This window comes from Symphalangus syndactylus, chromosome X (assembly GCF_028878055.3).
Source record: "Symphalangus syndactylus isolate Jambi chromosome X, NHGRI_mSymSyn1-v2.1_pri, whole genome shotgun sequence".
NCBI classification, from domain to species: Eukaryota; Metazoa; Chordata; class Mammalia; order Primates; family Hylobatidae; genus Symphalangus; species Symphalangus syndactylus.
In genome coordinates, this window is record NC_072447.2 from 133,891,006 (window position 1) to 133,917,616 (window position 26,611).

At 37.3% G+C, this 26,611-nt stretch overlaps 1 protein-coding gene across 5 annotated transcripts in view; it reads right to left on the reverse strand.

Annotated features, from left to right (window-relative positions):
- ENOX2 (ecto-NOX disulfide-thiol exchanger 2) overlaps positions 1–26,611 on the reverse strand; it is a 285,625-nt gene that overhangs the window by 213,372 nt on the left and 45,642 nt on the right. Inside the window, exon 3 of one of the 5 annotated variants that reach the window (XM_063634730.1) lies at positions 26,426–26,460. The exons of the other annotated variants lie outside the window; for them this stretch is intronic. The gene's annotated coding sequence lies outside the window, so the exon portion shown is untranslated. The remainder of the gene's footprint in view (positions 1–26,425; positions 26,461–26,611) is intronic. 5 annotated transcript variants of the gene reach the window in all.

Here is a 26,611-nt window from a genome sequence, read left to right on the forward strand (position 1 = left end):
ATTCTGTGTTGTTAAAATGGAACAAATGTCCCTAAATCCCATCCTTTCTTGCTGCTTAGACTGCAGATGTTCCTTTTTCTTCTTCTGCATCATCATTTCCGTCTTTCTACTGGAAGTTGGCCTTGGCTCCTACTCTTTCAACATTCCGTATATTCCAACCATCAGTTAAATCTTATCTTTGGATTATAATTCTAAAATACATCTTGAATCTGTACATTTTTCATCACCATTGCTAACATCATCCAAGTCACCATGTTCTCTTATCTCGGCTCCTGCAGCAAGTAAATAGCCTCCTAAGTGGCTGTGTTATGCTTCCACTCTTGCCCATCTTTAACTCATTCTCTGCTGAGCAGCTATCTCTAGTACATTTTCTGTTGCTATACCAGAATAACACAAACTGGGTAATTTATAACGAAAAGAAGTTTATTCGGCCTATGACTCTGAAGGCTGGGAAGACCAATATTAAAGGGCTACATCTGGCAAGGGCCTTCATGCTACATCATAACACGGCTGAAGGGCAGAAGGGCAAGCAAGCACACAAAACAGAGGGAATGGGGGCCAAAGTTCTATCTTTTTATCAGGAGTCCACTCCTGCAATAACTAATCCAGTGCTGTGGCACTAACTCATTCATGAGGACAGAGCCCTCATGACCTAATCATCTCTTACGGGTCCCATTTCCCAATACTGTTAACATTGGCAATGACCTAATCATCTCTTACAGGTCCCATCTCCCAATACTGTTAACATTGGCAATTAAATTTTAACATGAGTTTTGGAGGAGACATTCAAACCACGGTTGCAGTCAAAGTAGTCTCTAAAAATGTGTAAAACAATTCATTATCACTCCTGTGCTTAAAATCTTTCTATGGATTCTCACTGCTCTTAGAATAAAAATCCAAACTTGTTTGGACCTATAAGCCCAGTATGATGTTGACCTCTCCCAACTTCATCTCATGCTACATTCCCTCTCATTCAACTATGCTGGCCTTCCCTGTGTTCCCGCAATACAACCAGTCATTTCTTGCCTCAGAGACCTGTGCTTGCTGTTCCTCAGGCTCTTTGCATGACAGGTACCTCCTCAATAATCAGGTCTCATCCTAAAATTCACTTTCTCATAGAAACCTTTTTTCCATGATATCAAAGTAGGTCCCCTCATATTTTTACTCATCCATAGCTATCTTAGCACTTCCTATAGTTGATAAGTATTTTATGCACACATTTATGTATTTCCATGTTTGCCTGTTGTAAAGCTCAATGAGGGCAGAGACCTTGTATATATTTTTTCACTGTTGTTTTTACAATATCTAGCAGAGTATCTGGTACCAAAAAGGTGCTCAATAAATTTTTGCTGAACTAAAAAGTTAATTCCTGGATTGCTCTGAATAATATCTGGGACAATGCTATTTAATAAGGATACTCTAAGTCGGGGAAAATAATTCTTACTTCTTTAGGAAAAGAATCTGGTTGCTTTCATGATCCCAAACCTTTTGCCAACCTTTAATCAGCAGGTTCTAATCTCTTTTTGTGGTGATCTCTGTCTGAATAAAAAAAAAAAAAATCTACAAAATTAAACCAGATGAGGGACAGCACCCTGAAGGTGACAGCCGTTTAATGCTCTCTTTGTCAAATACGCTCCCTCTCACTATACATGCTTGGACAGAAAGAGAGACATATTTTACTTGGTTATTTTTTTCCTCAAGCCATTTATTCCTCTGCTAAGTAGTTTATCGATTCTTCAACATCAATTTAGAGCTGGAGTTTACAGCACTCCCATCAGAAATCTTACAGTGCTCAAAATAAATGACTTGCCCAAAGAATACCGTGTCAGTTGTTAAAGAAGTAACTCTGGAAACAAATACACCTAAAGGTAGATACTAAATATAGATATTCCCTTACACACACACACACACACACACACACACACACACACACACACACACCCCACTTGGGAACTGACTTTTCTAAGAAGAAAAAGCAAAAATAAAACAGAAAAAAATCTATAACATATGAAAAATTCAGTAGTATGGCAATCTAATACAAAAAATGTTAAAATTCACTATAGCCTACCACCTCTCACTGATGTTCCATAATAGTTATTTTAGACAGGAAGCACAAGGTTGCCAAATGTTCTTGTTCTACATTTCCTGTACTAGTTTCACATCCTACACATCTAGCCCTAGTATTAAAAAAACTGTCCATGATATTTTACTTCCTGGCTTTGAGAGCAGGAGTCTCCTAGGCCTGCCTATAAACCTTTAGGGACTCAAATTCCAACTTTCATCCTGTAGAAAGCATATCTGCCTTCACACACCACCCCCTTTTAGCAAAATGTTGGTTATGCTCAAATGCTTTGGGATTAGGTGTGAGGAAGTGTTGAATTACATACCTAAATATAACTCCCTAACTGGTGGGCCAGATAAACATAAGAAAGACACATATGTTTTAATAACGTCATCTCAAGTATAAGCATTCATGTATAATCACACACACACACACACACACACACACACACACACACACACACACACACAGCACTGAATTTTCTTTTCACCCTAGAATGAAAGCAGGTAGTAAACTTTCTTGAGTCTTAGCATTGCACATTTAAAATAACTGCTTTACATGTTGATTTGGAGTTGCAACTCATCTGAGATACGGAGGGGATTTTCCGAAGTGCACTGGAATTTGGGCAGACATGAAATTGCAATTACTTTCCATTCCTTTTCTTCAATTTCCCCATAATTGCTCTTCCTGATATATCTCTATCTTCTTTGGGGGACTATGGAAAGGGGACCAACAAAACAGGTAGTCTTTCAAACTGTGAGACCAGACAGGGTTGTTTCATTCAATAAATATTTATTGAGTGCTTGCTAGGTGCCGGGCACTGTTCTAGGAGCTGGCATGACGAGCCCACACAGAGGTTACACAGGTTCAAATTAGCCTAAGAGAGTAACAAGGAGGGAAGAATTTCTGATGTGTGATGCTGTTCTTCTTTTTTTGAATCAAGCAATGGAACAGCAACTGCCATAGGCTGTCAGTAGCAGGTGAAATGTCAAATAGGGAGTCTTGTCTTTGGGGATGCCTGAATTTAGCTTCCCTTCTAATGCCAGCATAGTACATCTAAGGATTCAGGGAAAGGATGTCAGAAAAATGAAGGCTATTTTGCTGCCAACTAAGATGAATGGAACACTTTCTAATGGCAGCCCTCAAACCATTCTTGCCCTGAGCCCAGGTTTCCACTGTTACTTTGATTTACATCTTGGGTTTAAGGTCCTTCTTTACCTTTTACTCCTCATCACTCCAAAGCAGCAATTAGAGGCAGTTCAGGGAAACAAATTAACTTTATTTTATAGGAGGAAACCTCAGAGTAGATTTCTATCACTCACTAATTCAACAAATGTTCACTGAGCACCTACTATGGCCAGAAGTTGCTCTTGGTGCTGGAGATATATTAATATCAGTAAACAAACAGACAATAAGCCCTCATCTCATGGAGCTTACATTTTAAATGGGGGTTGCTGAGATAAGTTACAGGCAATTTTGTAATAACCACATTACTTAGTACTAGTTTAAGTGATTAAACAATCCCTTCTTGTTCCTCCATTCTCTAACTTCCACTATAGAGCCCAACCTTTCAGCCCATGTCTTCTTGTTGCTTTAGAAGTTTCTATACTACTCCTAGACATAACCTTTATATTCTCTTTCAAATGACTCTATCCTCCTCTCAGGTACTCAGGCACATCCCCTTTAGTTGGGATTAGCCCTAATGAATGGCACTCTCCTTACAATGGAACTCCATCTCTTTCAGATCCTGTTGACAGCAATTTGACTGAAATCCCCAGGGCACTGGGCTCCGGTTTCTCGTCTTGGGCATTTACAAATTCTTGTTTTTCTTAACTGCTTTTTAGCCTATACTTCCTGCTTACTTTGTTCCTCTTTTTTTCCCCCATAAACATTTTTTAACCATGTGAGAAAGGAGGATAGCTGGGAATATAACAAAGCAGGATCCAATTTAAAGAAATCTATTTGTCTTTTATTTTTTTAATCTCGATTGTCAAAGGTGATTTGAAAAAGAAAGCTTCTGGGACCAGGTACCGTGTCTTCATAAGACTCTGATCTCATATATACATTGTTGCTTCCTGTGGAATTTCTACAAGCTGTTCTTTAAAATAATCATGTTGTGTGTTTCTCGGTTCTTATGGGATTTTAACATTTTGAAACTGCAGGGGCAAACAGGAAAATCTTCAAATGTGATTACTTGGTAGTCAAATACAATGTTATAAGAAATTTCTCCATTTTTCACACCCTCCAATTTTTCCACCCCATCTGAAATAGTAAACAAGTTGAAAATACATCAGTCCAAAGGGTAATTTTATGAAAAAGATAAGCACCTAGGAACAGAGGCTTATAATGAAAGTGTCTCCTCCACCATAGAGAAACACTAATATAATTCAATATAGTTTATAAAACCATCCCTGCCAATCAAAATATAGAAAAGACAATTTCCTGTTTGTGGAAATAGATGTGATACTGAACAGAACCAAATCAGGCTGCAATTAACTTAGAAAAAAAACGGATACACTAGACTCAGTCTAGCTAGAAGAATGTTGTTGCATTACAACACATTTGCATGCTAGCTTAATAAAATTAAGATTTCCAAGGGAATTCTCATCCTGGGGAGGGGAGGCAGTGGCGGGGGGAACTGAACGAGCTATATAGAAAAAAGTTAAATAGTAAAAATAGCTATCATTCACAGAGAGTTTACTATGCACAAGGCAGTTTACAAAGTACTTTACATGCATTTTCTGATTTCATTCTCATAATTTTAACAGGTGAGTGAGTACTCTTATTGTCTCAGTTTTACAGATGAGGCAACTGAGGCTCAGAGATTAAGTTAGATGTATAAATTCACACCAGTATTAAGGGGTAGAATTCAGATCTATGTCTGCTCTTAACTGCCAGGCTATGTTGCCACCGATAGAATACATAACATACATATCTGTCTATTTAATATTTATTTACATGTAATATGTATGTATATTTATGATAGGTAAATTCTACACGAATTAGCTAGGCAGAAAGTAGCATAACATATTAGAAAAAAACACTTGATTAGGAGTCCCGAGGCCTGGGTTTGTACTCTAGCCTCTGATACTAACTAGTTTGTATGGCTTCAGGCGAGTAATTTAACACCTCTGTGCCTCAGTTTCCCCATCTATAAAACAAGGATATCAAGCAGAAGCTTCCATAACATCCCCTTTAGCTCTACCATTCTATTACTCTACTAAGTTATGTCACATAAATTACCATGAATGTTTTGCCTTTGTGGATAACTTACACCGAAAGCAACTCAAGGAATAAATTCTGCTAAAAAGCACACCCTTGACACAGCAGATCTGCTAGAAAGAGGGAGATGATTTCAAAAGGAGAACCTTCCTGTGATAGCAAATGGAGCTGCCAGCATAGTCTTTGAACTCTCCTTCACCATCGGCCAATGAAAGGCTTCAGTTAATCTTCATTAAAAATGACAGTCTGCAAGTATTTTGGACCTCCAGGTCGAGGCTAAGTTGGCAAGAACTAAATGCAGAGAAAACCATTTTACAGGGTCACTGCTAAGCCCAGAATCACAGGATTTCTGAAGAAACTATATATGGGTGACCAAATCAAAGGCCTCTGTTAGGTCAATAAAAATGTTTCTAATAATATAAGCCTCAGACATTGTTTCTCAAATATCACTGGTGCTTTAAGTAAAGTTGAATTGAAAGAAAGGCTAGCTCTGAAACATAACTAGACCACTGTTAGAGAATTCCCTTCTCTAGGGACTGAGCATCTAGGAAAAATGTCACGTAACCTTAGCAAGACACATGGAATCACAATCAATGTAGGCAGACTCTGATTTTTGATCCTTTGTACAATGCACAATACCAAATTGATCAGTGAGTCTCCAGAAAAAAATGAGCACATTCAAAGACTCAATTGGCCTTCTACAGGGGTTTTTCAGCAGTCTGAAGAGCAACTGATTGAAGAGTCTTAAGCTTTTATGTTTGTATTTCTCCAGAGCAGTTCTTGCCTAGCTTCTCTCTGCTCCACTACCTTCCCAGGTGACTAACCGCTGTTACCTCTGACCCAGGAAGTAGTGATAAGCTATGTTCCTAGCTGCCTTTCCAAAGCTCTCAAGAGGCATTGGGTAAAAGAGGTTAATGATAGTGTCTTCTCACTTTTACTACTGACAGTGATGGAATTCCTAGAGAGCTAATTTTTCTCATGAAATATTTTATTTTATAAAGGTAGCCAAAGAAAGGCTGGGGGAGAAGAAGACAGTAAGCTATTTAGTAGCTATTTATCTGTGGGTTATTTTCCTCGTGGCATAGTACTTTGTGTTTTTAAATTCAATGAAACCTTTTATCCTCTAGGTGAGCATTTTATATGAACCCACAGATGGCTTTCTTAATTGGTCAATATTAGAAATACACAGGTGTCTGAATGAATAGATAACTGACATTATCACAGGGTTGGAAAGGGAAGAAGCATATGGCAGGTTGATACTAGGAATTATTAAGATAAATTTGAAAGTTGGAATTTGAAAGTGGGTACTAAATTCATTTGGATTATAAATTATTACAATTAGAAACCAGAACCTTAAAGACTAATCAATTTTCATTAATGGATTTCTTTTGACCTTTTCCTGTGGTTTCTAAATTGATTCTTGCAACAGACCCCTGGAATGGCTTCTCTCCATTTGGTGGCCCAGTGCATTAACTTATACTTCTCCTGTGCCAACAGCTCATCTACAGTAACAGAAGTGAAGCCTTTCTACTATGAGCTCCGAGTACCCAACTAAGTCCACAAATTGACTAGAAAGGTCATAGCTGCTCACTAACCAGTAGATACGTCAAATCAGATTTGTATAATTTTAGAGTTGAAATGGTGCTTTGAGGTTATCTTACTTTTAACCTTGATCCCAGTAAAAGAATCTCATTCACAGCATGCCTAACAGTGGCATCCAGACATACTTAAACATGTTCAGGACTGGAAAAGTCCTTGCTTCATAAGAACACCCATTCCACCGCCAGACAGTTTGAATAGAAAGGTTTTCCCCTATATGCTAGGCTAAAATCTGAATTCCTATGGCTACCTGGGTTCATATCCAGGTTCCCTCAATTACATGATCTTGGGTAGATCACTTAATCTCTGTGCTTCAGTTTCTTTATATGTAAAAATGGAGATAACAATAGTACCTACCTCATAGGATTGCAATTAAACAAGTTAACACAAATCAAGTACTTAGCACAGTCCCTGGTACAAAATAAGTGCTCAGTAAATACCAGCTCCTGATCTTACTGCTAATATTACTGCTACATTTACAGCTGCTACTATCACTACTAAGGATACCCTCCGGAGTGACACATATCAATCCTCAATCCTCTTGTTCATATCAGCTCTTCAAATATTTGAAGACTCCTATCCAAAGCATGAGCTTCAAAGGTATGCATCTCTCTGCTTTATATTAACTCTATATTAGACAAGTTATCTGATACCTTCATATCAGACACTTTGAAAGCAGATAACACCTACTATCCTGGCACGATGGCTCATGCCTGTAACCCCAGCACTTTGGGAGGCTGAAGTGGGCAGATCACGTGAGGTAAGGAGTTATGAGACCAGCCTGCTCAACATGGTGAAACCCCGTCTCTACTAAAAATACAAACATTAGCCGGGCATAGTGGTGCATGCCTGTAATCCCAGCTACTTGGGAGGCTGAGGCAGGAGAATCGCTTGATCCAAGGAGGCAGAGGTTGCAGTAAGCCGAGATTGTGCCACTGCATTCCGGCCTGGGAGACAAGAGCGAAAGCCTGTCTCAAGAAACAAACAAAAAAAAAAACCAACAACAAAAAAGAAGATAACTCCCACTGTACAGGATGGCTGTGAGAATAAGAAGAGATAATATATGCAACGTGCCTGGCACAAAAGAGGTACTTAAAAATATGTCAGTTCCCTTCCCCTTCTCCATTCCTAAGCTTTTTCTTTTCTAGACACTAAAAGCCCAATATCTAACCTTTCTTTACATGGTAGGGTTTTCCAGCCCCTGGACATCTTTGTTTCATTCTAGTCTGTCAAGTGTCTTTCTTAAGAAGTAGTTCCCAGCATGATGGAAAGCATGATTTCAGGTATGGCCCAAGTATACCATGCAGAGTAGACTGTTCCTTAATCTCGAGAAGATAAAGCTCAACTCAAGGCACATGTGGTCAAGGTAGGGGTCACGTATAGTCTCTTATCACTATGATATTTTTTGTTCATTGATTTCCTTTTTTCCTGGCCCATAGACTAATGAGTGATCAATTCCATCAGAAATTCAAGTTACTTACTGAATCAGAGCAGTTGCACTGGCCTGCTCCTGTAGCTCTTTCCTAGGACTCTGTTTTCTTAGCAGTTGGGATACATACACAATGCAGTGAATCTAATTCCTGCCACACACACACTAAGAGGCATTGACGCCAAAGTGTCTCTTGCAATCCATTTTATGTGGTTGCTTTCCAAGGCAACTTACTGAATTTAAAAGATAATAAATTTAATCTTGTTGGTTACTACTGATTAAGCATCTCAAGTCATGTAGAGAGGTAGAGTTCATGCTTTGAAAGTGTAATATTGGAGTTCAGTTTTCACCTTTCTGATTTTCTGGAGGCAGTAAAGAATAATGAGAAGATCACTAATTGAGTCAAGGAACTTGAGATCAAGCCCTATCTATGCCACTAACCTACCTAGTGTTTGAACCTGGATCAGTCATTTAACCTATTTGGATCATGGTTTCCTCATTCATAAAATGAGGGTGTTGGACTACTTAAATTTTAATATCTCTTCTGGGTACAATAATGTATAGTTCTATTCTGTAGCCTTATGGTTAAGGTATTATATCTTCCCACACCATACTTAATTGCTTTTTAAATCAGGTTATTGCTGAGGAATAGCCCGGGAAAAATGGGAGTTTTAAACAACTTTTATAATTTTAATAGAGAACTGAAATAGTTGAATATTTCTCTTCCTAACCTCTTGCTTAAATAATTTTAAAACAGTTAATTAAATTATGCTTTACAAAGATTATCATTATATATCCAAGCTGAAGGGGAAAGTTCAACATTTACAATTGAGTTACAACAGAGGGCTGTATTGAGCAAGACCATTTATAATGTATTAACTGTAAGAAATGGAACCTGAACTTTAGTAGGCACTATACTCCTCACAGCTCAAGACCTAGTAATATGTCATAAGAAAGTCTGAGAACATATATTGCCCATGACTTTGGATCAGCAATCATACAATAAATATGTTTAAAATTTTTGTTATTAATTTAAATCTTAATGTAGTCATCAAAACTACTGTCAGGTAATGCCTTTTTGCCTCTAGTGTATGTAAAACTATCGGTTTATTAGAGAATTTCAACGTATGGGCTGACATCTTGGATAGGCTCTACACTTTTTTACAGTCCTCTAAGAAAACAGTCTATATTTCAACCTACCTCTGTCTCTCCATTTCTATAAAATGGAGGAATTTTTCTCTCAAAATCACAGTAAGCATTAAATAAGGTGAAATGTATTTTAAATGTCCTATAAATTAAAAATATCCTGGTCATCTTATTATCTTATAACTATTTAACTTATGTTTTAAGTAGCACAGATTTATAGAGAGCATATCACCAATGAAGTATTACTGTGCAAACGAATTTTAGATGAAGTACAGATACATTTTTTAAGAAAAATATACAGATTATTTACATTTGAGCTATAACACCATTATGCCTTATGTTCAAATTATTAGAAAATTATAGGCCAAAAATACTGTCAAAATTAAAACGCATTCTATACACTCTATGGTTAAACAACTCACAACCAATTAAATCAACGTGAAGAAACCAATAATAATTATTAAAAGCTAGAGTATGAGCAACTAAAAGCAACAATCAACTCAATGCACACTTATAATAAAAGATTTTCTCTCTCTTAAAAAAAAAAAAAGAGATAAATAAAACAGTCTATTAAAACCCTTGGCCGGGCATGGTGGCTCATTCCTGTAATCCCAGCACTTTGGGAGGGCAAGGCATGTGGATTGCTTGAGTCTAGGGGTTCAAGACCAGCCTGGGCAATATGAGAAAACTTGTCTCTAAAAAAAATACAAAAATTAGTCAGGCTTGGCAGTGCATGCCTGTAGTCTCAGCTACTTGGAAAGCTGAGGTAGAAGGATTGCTTGAGCCCAGGAAGTTGAGGCTGTGGTGAGCCGTAATCACACCACTGCACTCTAGCCTGGGTGACAGAGCAAGATCCCATCTCAAAAAACAAACAAACAACTTATTACTTTGCTCAATGAGACCTACAGATACACAGCCCAACTGAAATCTTAAGAATCAACATTGGTTATTCTTATTAATAAAAACTGTTCTATAAGACAGTGATAGAATCTGTTTCGTTTTGGCTTCTAATTGGAGAAACACCATACTGAGTCATGGGCCATGTTCTGGATTCTGACAGTGGCATCACAGGATTGTTTTAGAGGAGAACATGGTCCTTTTCCTCTATGAATATGCTCTTGAATGTTAAGAATATTTAGTAAAACACACACACACACACATTTGCAGGGTGGGAGTTACTGTATTATTTTGAAGAGTGTATTCTATTTGCTATCATCTATTTCTCTAATGGACTAAAAAGGTAGCAAATACGAAAATACGAAAACCACAAAGAAGCCCCATTTTTCTACATTCTGGCATTCTTCAGTGAGATTCAGCAGTGGCTAAAAGATAACACAGTGGAGGAGGGGGAAACCTTGGATTACCACAGCATCATTTATACTGATATTTCCAAAGGTCATAAGAATTTAGGACCAGGCTCACTTCCCACCCTTAATTCACTCCAACATGGCAATTGCTTCCATGATGACATGATTTCCCGATAATCCTTTACAGGGCTAGAGAGGAATAAACAGCAGAATTTCCAAAGGCCTATGTTATTACTCTGCTTTCCCCAGGTGGGATCCTTGTTGCTGTCCCTCAACTGTGACTGAGAGCCACTACACAGCAGATGGTTAAGAAAAGAGGACTAAAGTTTAAGTTAACAACCATCACCACCCAACATTAAGCCTCCCTTTGAAACAACAGGAACTGTGAAATCTGAGTCTACGTTTCTGTTGAAGGGCAACAAAGCAGGGCCTTCTAAGGGAGACAGCGTTTACTGTCTTTTTTTAACATAAATACATCAAGCTAGAATACATCAAGAAGAAGATAATAGTGCATCACTAATTCAGTAATTGTCACAGGACTCTTTCCTTCTCCTCAATTAAACAGTTAACAGGGAGCTGGGATTCACACAAAAAAAGAAATTCGCTCCTCCTCCCCTCTTTTCCAATTTGATTTATGCATAGCCCCTGGAGACACAAATTAATGTCTTCATAGACCAAAAGCCCCAGCTGTTTTGAAAAATCTATGACAAAGCTTAACTAAGGTTCACACATGCAAACATAAAGCCCCCATAATTATTAAGCTGAGTATCACAAAGCTGGCTCCTCAACCAAGGGTCTAAAGCCAGCCGTAATGCCGTGCTCACCCCAGCCAGGCTGGCTTAATACACCTACAGTGCTAATTTAGTACTGCCTGAGGCATTGTGGATTCTGGGTAGATAGACACTTTAAGCAAAGCCGAGGAAAAGATATAGAACTATAGGGACTTAAAACCACAATTCATCATTTATTAATATCAGACAGAAGCACTGAAAATTTGCAAGACTTCATTTCTTATGTAGCTGATTCCTTTGGTTTATTTATTCTTTTTATGATAAGAAATCAGAAAATGAGATGATTAATTCAAAGAAAATACCAAAAGAAACTCTTAATGCCCTATCCATCCTTAAACAAACCAAAGGCACCCCACTCAGCTACTCTACCCCCTTGGAAGAATGTGGCCTGCACTTGCTGTTCCACTTCCTCTCCTCTCATCTACTCCTTAATCAATGCATTCTGAATTCTGTCCACAATATTTTACAATAATCCTTTCAAAGGTCACTGAGACTCTTTGTTGCTAAAGCCAATGATCACTTTTCAGTCCCTATCTTATTCGTTCTCTCTGCAGCACTAAACTCTGCTGATTATTCCTACTTTCTTGAAACTCTCTCTTCCCTTGCCTTCTGTGATACTCCCTAACTCTTGGGTTTATCTTTCTCAGTTTTTTTTCATGAACTTCTCCTTTACCCATTTCTTAAGTGCCAGTGTTTTCTAGCATTCCATCTTTATGCCTCGTTTATTCTTTCTCTAAAATCAGGGACTCTTTATCTGTACATCATGAGAGTTCATGGATACACCTCAAGAGGTCTCTGGACCTTCCTAAAATTGTATGCAGAATAGTGTATGTAAATTTTATGGGGAGAGGGTCTATAGTTTTCAGATTTCTAAAGGAGTTTTAGGCAAAATAAAGTCTAAGGGCAACTAATCCTCAGATTAGCTCTAGGTGGCCCCGCAACTTCAAATCATATCACTATATATGCTGATAACTTTCAAATCTATATTTCCAATCCAGATTTTTCTCAGTGTGGGCATCCCATAAATACGTTTACTCAACAATCCTGATCTTCCTCTCGTGTTCTCCAAGTCAGTAAATGGCTCACACCCCACCTAGCTGCCCAAGCCAGAAACCTGGGAGTTATCCATATTCTTCCCTCTCTCCCATTCTCCACATCCAATAACCGAGCCCTAGGGACTCTACCTCCTATCTCACATGTGAACCTTCTCTCAATAACAAACATAATCATCTCAGTCCAGGAAGATTATTGCAACAACCGCCTCACATGTCTTCCTGCCTCCAACCAACTCTCCAGTTGCAGACAGAGTAATCCTTCCAAAAGACAAATATGATCATGTCACTCACTGACCTAAAAACTTTCCAGTGACTTCTTTATTGTTCATAGACTGCAGAACTTCAAACTTCCTGGCATGGTAAATAAGGTCATTTATGACTTGGTTCCTGCATATCTCTACAGTCTCATCCATACTCTATTGCTCAACAACCCCTTTAACCTCACCCCCACCCTGGCCCAATCCTTGACTACTTTATAATCTCTAGTCATACAAAACTATTTTTCAGTTCTAGCCTCAGGGATTTCATACACTTTAACATCACATCAGCCTGGAATACTTGTACCACCTTGGCCTGGGCAACTTCTGCCAGAAAGCCATCTCTAGCCACCTAAAAGAGAGTTAGGGGGTACCTCATATATGCTCTGATAGAATCCTACGTATGTAATCACATATCCTTCTGTATGTGATTCTCTATTTCTCTGCTTCTCTATTTCCCACTAGAGTTTCATGAATAAACTATAAGTTCCTTGAGGTCAGGGACCATTTGGTGTCCTTGGCACTTAGCACAGTGTCTGGTACATCATAGTTGGTCAATAAATGTATGTTGATAAACTGAATGAATTAATGGGAAGAAAGAATTTTCAGAATTTTGACCCAGTACTGTTAATCCCCACCATCTTTGTCTTCAGCCTGGCATAGGAAACAAAACAGTGGACTCCAGAGAGGTCAGCTGTCTTAGACATTAACTCTATGAGTCTCACTTTCCTCACTGTATAACTAAGAAAAAGTTCTGTATAATCCCTTATGGCTTGGCAATTCTGTAATTTGCTGCTTCCTTAACATATCTATTTCTCATCTCCCAAACCTCACTTAGTCCCTCCACCCCCTTCCCTACATCCCCCTCGCCTGTCATCCAGATGGCACTGTGATGATCTGGTTGAGGCATTTGGAGACTGGTTGGGTAAAGGCCACTATATTTTGTGTATGTATCGTGTTCATGAGAGAGAGAGAGGGAAACAGAAAGAGAAGGAGGAAGGGAGGGAAGAAAGAGATATTGAGGCAATCATCTTTCCCTTCCCATTTCTATCCTTCGTAAAGAATACAGTTGGTCTTAGAGGTCCAATTTCAAAATGTTCATGATGTTAAATTGTTACATGATAAAAATTCCTAAAATTGTTTAAGATCACTCAGAACAGAAAAAAAAGTAAGATAAAAGTTAAGGATAACCAAGTAGACACAAATTATCTTGAAAAAGCTGAATCCCAGTAACGTGACATAGTTTTTTGTAATAAGGCTTACTAAATATTGAAAAGGAAGGGAGATATCTTATTTGAAAGGAAATACAGCCTGAACTTCCCTGGTCAAGAAAGGTGGAGGAATTGTGGCTCCAGAAGCATTTGAAGTTACTGCAAAGCTATGGAAACATGTAACAATAATAACCAGCACTAAGAATATAATAATGCAAGACCAATTGTCTGCTGGTCCCTGGGGGAGGAACCAGATGGCATAAAAGACCAATTCTCATCTCTTAATTTCTTTGATTGATAAGGAAGGATACGCTTCCATTTAGTTCTCATAAACAGTGACCCCTTTTCTCCTCTGTGGACAAAGTTGATGTACTATCACTTTTGCTTCCAGATATTAAACTCATATTTAATGATATGTGTGCTTGGTAATGGATGTGTCCAAAAACTTCTGCTGCCAAAAATGGCCCTGCATGCATCTATTTGTCTTTCAGTTGCTGCACACAAATGCAGCAGGGAAGTGGGGAATTTAAATGCACAGCAGGCAGCCAATGTATTTTTCCATAAACTAGTCTACACATCATGGTAAGAGTAGAAGCAAAGAAAGCCTCAGATGCATTCTTTCCCATAAAGAGGCAAATGAAACCAAAGGACAGGGTAGTAAGAAAGAAAATCAAAGGCTAAAATGAGATTACTAGTACATACCCTTTTAAAAACAAATCAAAAGAACCATTACCCTTGCCAACATTGAAGATGGGTTAAGCTCTTTCAGTGCAAAGAAGAGTGTCTTCTTCCTATCGTAAACAAAACCAATAGTTTTTGTTTGTTTGTTTGTTTGTTTATTTTTTGAGACAGAGTTTCACTCCTGTTGCCCAGGCTGGAGTGCAATGGCACGATCTCGGCTCACCGCAACCTCTGCCTCCTGGGCTCAAGCAATTCTCCTGCCTCAGCCTCCTGAGTAGCTGGGATTACAGGCATGCACCACCATGCCCGGCTAATTTTGTATTTTTAGTAGAGACAGGGTTTCTCCATGTTGGTCAGGCTGGTCTCGAACTCCCGACCTTAGGCGATCCACCTGTCTTGGCCTCCCAAAGTGCTGGGATTACAGGCATGAGCCACCGTGCCTGGCCAACCAATAGTATTTTTAACATGGTTAGATAGATGACATTTCACTTCAGAAGTGGTTATGCTTCGGTAATGGATAGAGTTAGTATATCATGTAAAAGGTTAAGAAGCAAAACAAGAATATTTAAAATAAGTAGTAATGTATAGAAAAAAGAAAACTTTTACAATGTGCATTGTGCTTGCTGGGTCTTGAATATCATAAAACTTTGATAGAAAAACACATATATTTGTAGGGCTCCTATACAAATTCCTGCTATATCTCACTTATAAATATACAAATATATCATTATATTTTGATATAGTATAACATATGATAGCCAGGCAGAGATCAGGGTCAGGAAAGCTCACCTGAGTCACTAGACTAATGAAGTAGGAAGAAACCACAAGAGACTACGGAAGATCAGGTTGAGAAATCAGGGTCTAACAAAGGGGTCAGTCTTTGAAATTAAAAACTTTATATGGGAATACAGAGTATAGGTGTGCCCTACTTTAAGAAAATCCACTGTTCCCTTATCCAATCCACAAACCAGAAAAGCAAGACTGCTTCTGTGTGTATTACAGAAGCACTCCATATGGCAATTTTTTTTTTTTTTTTTAAACGGAGTTTCCTTCTTGTTGCCCAGGCTGGAGTGCAATGGCATGATTTCGGCTCACCGCAACCTCTGCCTCCCAGGTTCAAGCGATTCTCCTGCCTCTGCTTCCTGAGTAGCTGGGATTACAGGCATTGGCCACCACGCCCGGCTAATTTTGTATTTTTAGTAGAGATGGGGTTTTTCCATGTTGGTCAGGCTGGTCTCGAACTCCTGACCTCAGGTGATCTGCCCGCATCAGCCTCCCAAAGTGCTGGGATTACAGGCATGAGCCACTGCGCCCGGCCGGCAATCTTTTACAATGCTAAGCTAACACTGTACATGTAAGTAAGATTTGTTTCTACAAATATGGAATTTATATGTTCAGTTTATTGGAAACACATTTTCGGTACAAAGTGAGGTATCCATGTACCACCAACCTTCATGTGGACTTGCTTTTGATTTTTCTTTCATAAATCTGAATTTTAGCATACTGTCTCCTTAAAAGTTACAATGCCTGTACTGTGGGAAATGCGCAGAGAGAAAAAATCCATACTTCATAACCAGAAAGCTGAAACTATGTCCAACCAGTCCCTATTGAGGAAGTAGAGTTTTTCCCACAAAAGTGAATGGGGAAACATTCTTGAAACATCTTAAAGGCCTAAGGTCAAATTCAGGAGGCTGTAATGAATGAGAAGTAGGAAGTTCCCAGAAATCTCCTGAAAAGGTTGAATTGTATTATTTATATTTGTAACGAAATGTGTTTTCACGTTTGTGTTAAAGATGAATCTCTGGGGTGAGCTCAGCATGAGATGAGCACTGAGGTCTAGTTTAATGGAGGATGAAGTGTTTTTTTTTTTTTACACTATATTTAAGTATTGGTCAGATATACTTAAGACCTATGAATAAATAAATAGGGTTGTTTTAAGGAACTCCTGAGACTGTCTGTGGTTGTCTATTCATATTAACATATAAGCATAATTTCTAGTTGTGCTACTAGTGGCATCCATCTGTACATTATATTTTTAGAAAAATGTCCCAAGTTTGTAAAAATATATTATTCTACTGTATAGAGCACCTAGTTATTAATTTCACTTGTGACTGATGTTGCCTTGAATCCAATTATAAAAAACAATTAAGCTGCTATATTAGCAGGGTGCTATCTATTAGGTGACCTCTAAGAAAAAAAGGCCAGATGACAAAGGATCCATAGAAAAATCAGAACTAAAACCTAGACAGTTGTCTATTCTTCTGCCTAACCCAGACACATATCATAAAGAAGAATCTATGTACATCAACAGTATAAAACTTTCACTAACAGAACAAATTTAAACTAGCTGTTGTGAAACTAATATCTGCACTCCTCCGGTGAATGATTATAGTCAATAAATGTTTGCTGACTGACTATGATACATACAAACTATTGTTGTACATTATATAATGTTCAATCATTCTATTGTATTAAAGATAAAAGTAACTCTAAGTATGTAAATTCTAGTTCCAGTATTATTATAGGCTAGGAGATCAGCTTTCAGTCTAATAACTTCAGACAAGTTTTAGTTACAGTCTCATGACCACAAATTATCTAATAAACCCAGTTTCAAAGCTCTAAAAATAGCCTGGTCATCTACTATCTGGAAAATGATGAAACTGGTCCTGGTTTCTCCAAACCTCTAGGGTTTTTTTGTTTTTGTTTTTGTTTTTGTTTTGAGACGGAGTCTCGCTCTGTCGCCCAGGCTGGAGTGCAGTGGGGCGATCTCGGCTCACTGCACAAACCCCTAGGTTTTAAAAATCACTGTACAATAATTATGATTACACATAGTTAGAAGATCTTATGCACAAAAAGAGCCATAGTTCTATTTATCAATGTCATTAAATAAAGATGAACACCTGAAAAGATTGAATTACAGATTCTCAGTACATAATGCCAAAATCTACACCACAATAGATACACTACTCAAGAAAACGTCATCTCTGAGGAAAAAAAAAAGTAGAGAGTAAAAGAAAACTGTGCAAGTAACCTTAAATTAAATATTGTAAATCTAGCATGAACTTTTAAAGTGGAGGTCCTATTTTTTTACCAAATGGAGACTGGATTTCTACCTTTGAGTTCTAAACTCTCTTTGTAATACTTTCTTCTATTAATAAGGTGCTAATAAGACAGAAGTAAAATCAACCCAAAGCAAAAATAAACCAGAGAAACAAACAAAATCTATTCTATCTGGCCACAAAGCCCATTTTCTCCCTCCCACTGCACTGGCAACAGCAGTAGCAGCAGTGGCTGATGGCAGCAGACCCTTCCTAAAGCAATCTTATATTTCCACCAGAGAGAACATTCTGGCCAAATTGGTCCTAGAAGATCTGTCTGCAAGATGTAAAAAACTGCAATCCCAGTGAACCAAGATTGTGCCACTGCACCCCAGCCTGGGCGACAGAGTGAGGCTCTGTCAAAAAAAAAAAGAAAAAAAACAACAACAACAACAAAAAAAACACTGCAATCCTAAATGATCTCTCCTTGAGGAAAGATGAAAATCCTTGTCAGTAATATTAGGTAATCTGGGCTGGAGAAGATGTCCAACTGCAAAACAGTGAGTAGGCAACAGATGAGGAAAAGGAAAAGGAAACCAACTAAGCCCAAAGAAACCATAGCAAGAAGCTGAAAGCACTAGTTAAAATGAAACTCGCATCTGTAGAGATGCAGTGAGAAGGATAAATCAACTAATGGCTCAATTATACTTTTAAAGCCATCAGTCAAACAAACAAACAAAACACCCAACTGAACTTTCAAAACCATTTTTAGTAAAACTTGTATTTCACAGTTATTTATTTTCTTAATCTTAACAATAAACAACTGTTGTTACATAATTAAAGATATAAAGTAAAGGGATTTAAGTGGCAGCTTAAGCTAGCTAGTTAAGTTAGTTACGCTTAAGTTAGAACTGCCTATATATGTTCCAGTTTTCACACCCAGTCCATCCCAAGGACTGTAGTCAGAGACTAAAGACAAGAAAGATGTTTGAAGGGATGGTGGGGTGGAGGGGAGACTATGAGAATAGAATAAAAGGATTAGAGTGCTTTAATCTGGAAAGATAAACAATCAATCAAGAATAACCACCACCGTACAACCATCACCATTAAGCACCTACTGTGTGACAGTCACTTTGCTAAGTGCCAAGATATTGAATTATGTCCAAGAAGAGAAGAAGTGTTGTCAAAGTGGATTTTAACATTCTTTCTTTCAGTTATGCTCTCTATGTGTCAAGCATTGGGCTGGTCATGCAACAGTTGTGAAGCAGGAAACAGCAGAATGTCACAGAAAGAACCCCAGATTGGAAATTAGAAGATTTTGGTTTTAGTTCTAAGAGCATTATTAACTATATGTATGACCTTGAACAAATCACTCAACCTTTTTAGGCCTATCTTATGATAGAGATGTTGGACCTGTCAGCGGATTCCAACATTTTTTAGCAGCCAACCGGTTATTCAAAGGACATCTTACAGGAATATCCTACACATAAAAGAGCTGAAAGTAGAAATCTTATGTTTGAAGCACAGGGAAGGTCATAATAGGCTCATAAGCCTTCTCCTGGGCCTCTCCTTCTCCCCGAACCAGTCTTACATGTATCTATACAGATGCCTTCATGGATCCTGTGAACACAGTTTGAAAATCTATGGGCTAAATCATCTTTAACAATTCCTTCTAGATCTAATGTCCTATGACTGTGAAATTTTCCTCACCTACATCTTCAATAGCCATTGTTCAATTCAGTCCAACATGTTGAATGTCTAGAATCATAGAAAGCACAAGATAGGATTTCTACCATAGAAGAGTTCACCATCATCGCTTCTCGGCCTTTTGGCTAAGATCAAGTGTAGAAGAGTTCACCATCTTGTTGGGGAAAACAAAATAAATAAAATGGGAATGCACTTGAGGGGAAGAGGGGCTTTAAGGAGCAGGACACCATCAAGGGCCCATTGGAATAGAAAATCCACTTCTGTATCTTTTTTATGGGTGTATCATCAGTGCCTGGGGCAACAGGCATTCAAATAAACATTGAATAAATAAATAATGAATTTATGGATGGATGGGTGAAGTTATTATTACTCACGTTCACTGAAATTCAGCAAAAAGGTATAAAGTACTTTCCATATTTTATGGAATTTTTTTCTTATATGTACAGGGTTATAAGAAAAGCCACCAAATTTCTCCATTATTCATTCTATTATTTACTACCCACAATTACAAATGGTGATATTAGAATAAAAACAAAGCAAAAAAGTACACCCATTAAGTTAGCATCCTCCTTGAATCAGCAGAACAAATAAAGGCAAAATTCTACTCAATCATATGAAATAAAATTTTGTGGGAGAAAATCACCAGACTGAATTTTGCTTTGCCAGGAAATTTTTCTTTCAACGAATACGTTTTATATGTTTACATTCACATGCTGCAAGTAAGGAAGTCCCCAAAGTAGGTAAATCAAGTTAAAAACAAAGGCTATTTTCTCTGCCCCCTATTCCACTACTAGTGGGAAGAGAGCAGGGAGGTCAAGAAGGCAGCAGCTGCTTTCCTTTTTCCCCCCAAACTTAAATTCTATCCAATAAGATATGTTTTGTCTTTTTGCACTCAAAGTCAGCCAGCAGGCACTTAAGTGAAATTAAGAACAACTGCACCAATGGCAGATAATTTGATGGAGAGCTTACTGGAGACAGTTCATTTGAGTAAAAGCTTTGCCTGTTCAAGAAACAATATAATTTCTGAAGGAAATCTTTCTGGAAAGGGCCAGGTGGCTCTGCAATTTTATGGCTCAGGTGATATCAGTTATCCAGGACAAGTGTTGTACATGACTAATATTCTCAAACCAGAATTGTATTTCCCCAGAAGGCTATTACATTTAAAAAGACATTAAGGTGAACTTAAATCCCATTTTTGTTTTAGCCTAGCCCTAATTTTTATTATGATATACTATATACTATTCCTTTTTTGAATATGCCTTATAAATGGATATATATTTTTTGGGTCCAAGTGATTCTCCTGCCTCAGCCTCCCAAGTAGCTGGGACTACAGGCATGTGTCACCACGCCTGGCTAATTTTTGTATTTTTTGTAGAGATGAGGTTTCACCATGTTGCCCAGGCTGGGATAAATGGATGTATTTTTATAAAACAGCTTTCTTTTTTCAATCTATGGTACCTGATACCTGAGTTGCTTAGAGAGATATCGAACTAATAGATGAAATGAGAAATATCTTATCCCTTTCTAGTCCTCCTCCAAGATACAATGATATCTTAGGGAAAAGGTAGCAGCCTTTTCTCTGCTTTAACAAATGTAGACAGCCCAGTCAATGTGTGGCTCCACAGATAGCTACAATAAAAGTCATACTGAGGAGGATAATACGGCAGGGTTCTGACCACACAGTATGACATCACTGCTTTCTTCTATTCATTTTAGCTATTCCCCTGTAAAATCTGGATTCAATTCAATGTCTTCAGTTTCATTTGGAAGATCTACATTTGGAATGGATCCAATTAGTCCACGGGCCACATGAATTTTAATGCACCTGGGGCAGCTGGCCAAACTGTCACTTGCTTCTATCATCTAAGCAAAATGTGGAAATTTCTAGTCAAGACTTTTCCAATTTTCAATTTACCACCTTCTCATCAGAGGGCTACAACTGCTGTTTTTAGAAAGACCTTGCCCCTATCCTAGGACAAGAAATATGGCTTAGATGAGAAAAAAAAGAACAAGCAAAGAAAGAAAATAGAAGTTATTTTCTTCCTTTCACACATTTTGGCCTAAGTTTGGTGTATATATCTAACCTAATGTTATTGTCTGGTAGTATATGAGTTGATTAAAGTTCTTTACACTAAGTACCCAGAATTTTCTATTCTTTCTTCTCTCTTCCACCCAAATCTCTTGTGACGTATTTATTCATTCAATTGGCCAAAATATTTATTTAGAGCCTACTATATGCCAATGACTTTTCTAGGCAATGGGAATACAAAAGTGAACAAAACACAGCCCATGCCCTTATAGAGCTCTCACACTGTCCAAGGAGACAGACAATGAACAAATCCATAGACACAAAATAGAGAGTCATTAGTCAAATGAAAAATAAAATATCACATAGTGATAAGTGATATAAAGAAAATAAAGCAGGGCAAATATATCCAGAATGGTCATAAAGGCCATTCTGAAGAGGTGAAATTTGAGCATGGCTTTAAATGAAATGAAGACTTGTCTTGATTTTTCTTTGTATTCAAAGGAAACCCAAGAAGAGGTCACTAAAATTACTGTGTCCCGAGTTGGAAGTAAAAACAGTCATGGAGTTGAGACATTTGAAAAATACCATCAAGATATTCAAGGATGTCATAATCAAGCTGAAGGTCATCTACTAATGTCAACTAAATGATTGAAGGGATAAAAAATGGCTGAGAAGGGACATAATTGAAATATACCATTTCAATGACCATTATGAACATTACATATGGGAGATCATAATAGGACAACTCCCTATTTAAAATGGTAAATTCCAACAGTAAAAAGTATATCTGAGTCTCTAGTTCCAAGACAAGACAGTGTAGTTGCACATCTCTCTATTTCTCCCATTAAGTACAGCTAAAAACTTGGACATTATATATAAGACAAACATAGGAACACTTTCAAAGGTGGAGAAAAAAAGTAGACTTACTAGGGACTTTGAGACCCAAGGAATGACAAAGTGGTGAATTCCCTGGGTATTTTTTTTGACTATATATATCCTAGACCAGGTATTGGTAAAATCAGCAATCTAGAAATGCCAATGGGCAAAGGGAAAATAAAAGCTTCAAGAAAGCCAGCTTTCTCTAGTCAAAGGACAAAGAAGAGGGAGTACAGCAAGACAGAAAACTCTTAAACAATAGCCAAACAACACAAGAAACTGCACCCTAACCTCATCCCTATGAGCAAGCACTGAGTGAGGAAACTGGACTTCCACCTTCTCCAGGATCTAATGAGGTGTCCCAACCAACCTACGGGGGTGGTGTATCAAAGAAGGCCAAGCAGAGAGGGTTTTTTTAAAACCCCAATCAGCAATGTCATAGGAATCAAGTGCTCCTCTCTACCAACCAGGGTGATGTCAGCAAAGGCCTAAAGGGGAGCTTCAACTTCCACTTCCAACCAGCAGTAATGAGGTTCCCCCACCCCCATTTCCTAGAGTTTCAATGGAGGCTGAGTGGAGAGTCTGTATTTCTACTTCCACATGGCAGTAATAAGGTAATGACCACTTCCCCTGCCAGCATGATGTTAGAAGAAACCAAGTAAAACAGAAGATTTAAATAAGATCCAGAGTCTTATAATAGCTAAAATGTCAAGAATTAAATAAAAATCACTTATATCAAAAACCGGGGAAATATCAATTTAACAGAGGACACAAACACCAAGATGACACAGACGTTGAAATTATCTGACAAGTATTTTAGTCCAGCTGTTACAAAAATGCTTTAATGAGCAACTATGAACATACTTAAATTTAAAAATAGAAAGTTTCAATAAAGTAATAAAAGATGTAAAGAAAAACCAAATGAAAAAATTAACACTAAAAATACAATAAACAAAAATTTAAAATCCTGGATGGGCTCAATAGTAGAATACAGATGACAGAGGAAAGAATCAGTGGACTTGAAGATAGAACAATAGAAATTACCTAATATGAACAATAAAGAGAAAATAGGGTGAAAAATAGTAAACAGAGCCTCAAGGACCTGTAGCACAATAACAACAGATCTAACATTTGTATGACTGAATTCTCAGAACAAGAGGAGAAGAATGGGTATTCAAAGAAATAATGGGTAAAAATTTCAGAAATTTTACCAAAGACATAAACCTATAGAATCCAAAAGCTGAACTAAACCCAAATAGGACACACACACACAAATCTGCACCAACGCAAATAATTAAACTAATGAAAACTAAAGACAATGAAAAAATATTGAAAGCAGCAAGAGAGAAACAACACATTTACCTATAAGAAAAAAAGTTAGAATGATAGCAGATATATAAGAATAATCATACATCATGTCCAATTGAGGTTTATTACAGGGATGCAAGGCTGGATCAATATTCAAAAAATCAATCAATGGAATTCACCACATTAGCAGAATAAAGAAGAAAAATCACATTATATTAATTAATACAGAAAGGCATTTAAAAAATTCAGCAGTGATTCACGGTAAAATGTCTTGGAAAACTTAGGAATAGAGGGGGAACTTCCTCAACTTGGTTAAAAGCATCTACAAAAAAAATCTATAGCTAACATCTTGGTGAAAGACTGAATACTCTTTCCTATTACTGGTAATAAGGCAAAGACATATCCTGTCACCATTCTTATTCAATACAGTACTGGGAGTTCTAGCCAGTGCACTAAGACAAGAAAAGGAAACAAAAGGCATACAAATTGGAAAGGAAGAAATAAAGTTCACTCTATTTGCAGGTGACATGAGGGTCTATGTAAAAAATCTCCTAGAATTAATTTGGAATTCAGCAAGGTGAGAGGCTATAATTAATACCAACCACAAAAATCAATTATATTTCTACATACTAGCAATGGACATGTGGACACCAAAATTAAAAATAACATACCATTTACAGTTGTTCAAAAAAGAGAAATAGGTAGGTATAAATCTTAGGTACTTAAGTATAAATCTTCGGTATAAATACTTAGGTATAAATCTAACGAAATGTGTACATAATTTATATGTTGAAAACTACAATAACGATGAAAAATAAAAGAAGACATCAATAAATGGAGACACATACTGCGCTCAAGGATTGGAAGACAAAACATAGGAAAGATGGCAGTTCTCCCTCAAAATGACATATTGGTTAAATGCAATATCCATCAAAATCCCAGCAAGATTTTTTTTCAGATATAGACAAGCTTATTCTAAAATGTATATGCTAGACAAGCTTATTCTGAAATGTATATGCATAATCAAAGAAACAAAAATCTTTGGGATCTAGGGCTTGCTCCAGACATGACACCAAAGTACAATCCACAAAAGAAAAAAACTATACATTATTATTAATCAAAGTTTTAAACTTTTGCTCTGTCGGAGACTATTAAGTAGATGAAAAGACAAGCCACAGATTGGCAAAAATATATTTGTAAAGCGCATATCTGACCAAAAAACTCATATACCTAGATTATATAAGAAGCTCTCAGAACTGAACAGTAAAAATATAACCAATTAGAAAGAAAGGTCAAAGGACATAAAGAGATATTTCATAAGGAAGATATACAGATGGCACATAAACAAATGAAAAGATACTCAACATCACTAGCCCTTAGGGAAATGCAAATTAAGATCACAATGAGATATCACTCTCACCTATCAGAGTACAAAAGCAAAAACAGTGATACCACCATATCCTGCCAAGAATGCTGAGAAACTGTATCATTTGTATTACTGGTGCGAATGTAAAATGTCTCAGCTACTCTAGAAAGTAGTTTGTCAGTATCATTTTAAAAAGTACAGAATGCCTTATCCACCATGATGGTATTACACGTAGCACCATTTTTGATCAAGAAAGTCATTTCATAGCAAATGAAGAATGGTAATGAGCCTTTGCTTGTGGAATTCACTAGTCTTGCCATGTTTCCCATCATGCTGAAGAAGCAGGTTTACTACAATGGTGGAATGGCTTTTTGAAGATTGAGCTACAGTACCAGGTAGGTGACAATGCCTTCCAGAGGTAATGTCTTTCAGGATGCTCTAAAATAATGTCCAACATATGGTGTTATTTCTCCAACAGCCAGGATTTATGGATTCTGTAATAAGTATTAGAGGTAAAAATGGGAGTGGCTTGATTCACTATTACTCCTAGTGATTTACAAGCAAATTTTGTGCCTTCTGTCACTATGACCTTAGGCTCTACTGGTCTAGAGGTCTTAGTTCCAAAAGGAACTAAGGTTACAGTCCCTGGAACATTCTTCATGATAGACTCTATTCAAGTCCATAAAACAAGTCACAGTAAATTTGAAACTATTTAAATCATATAGAACATCTTCTTTGGCACAATGGAATTAAATAATAAGTCAAAAACAGAGAGATATCTAAAAAATATAAATAATCCTTGGGTCAAAGAAGAAACCCCACAGGATATGTAAAAGTACTCAACTGAATTAACGTGAAAACAGGCCATATCTAAATTTGTGAGATGGGGCAAAGCAGTGCGTAGAGTGGAATATACAGCAATAAGGGCTTTATATGTTCATAGCAGACTTATTCATAATACAGAGAAAAATTGGAAAAAGCACAAATGTGTATTAACTGGTAAATGGATAAGCCAACTGTAGTTAACTCATATAATGGCACATTACTCAAAAATAAAAATGAACATACTACTGATAACACTCAACAACATGGGTTAATCTAAATCAGACACCAGAAAGTATAGAGTGCATGATCCCATGTATTTGAAACTTAGTAACAGACAACTAATTTATAGTGATAGAAGTCAAAAGAGTGGTTGCCTATGCAGACTGGAGATTGACTGGAAACAGTCATATAGAGAAACTTTTTGGTGAGATGAAAATAGTTTATGTCTTCATTATGGTGTTAACTACAAAGGTGTATGCATTTGTTTAAAGTCATCTCTAAAGTAGTCAAACTCACAGAAGCAGAGAACGGAATGCGAAGGGTTCTAGGGGCTGTGAGGAAAATGAAACAGAGAAGTATTAGTCAAAGGGTATAAAGTTTCATTTATACAAGTCCTAGAGATCTACTGTACAGCATAGCACCTATAGTTAACAATACTCATTGTATGCTTTAAATATTCCTAAGAGGGTAGATCTTAGTTAA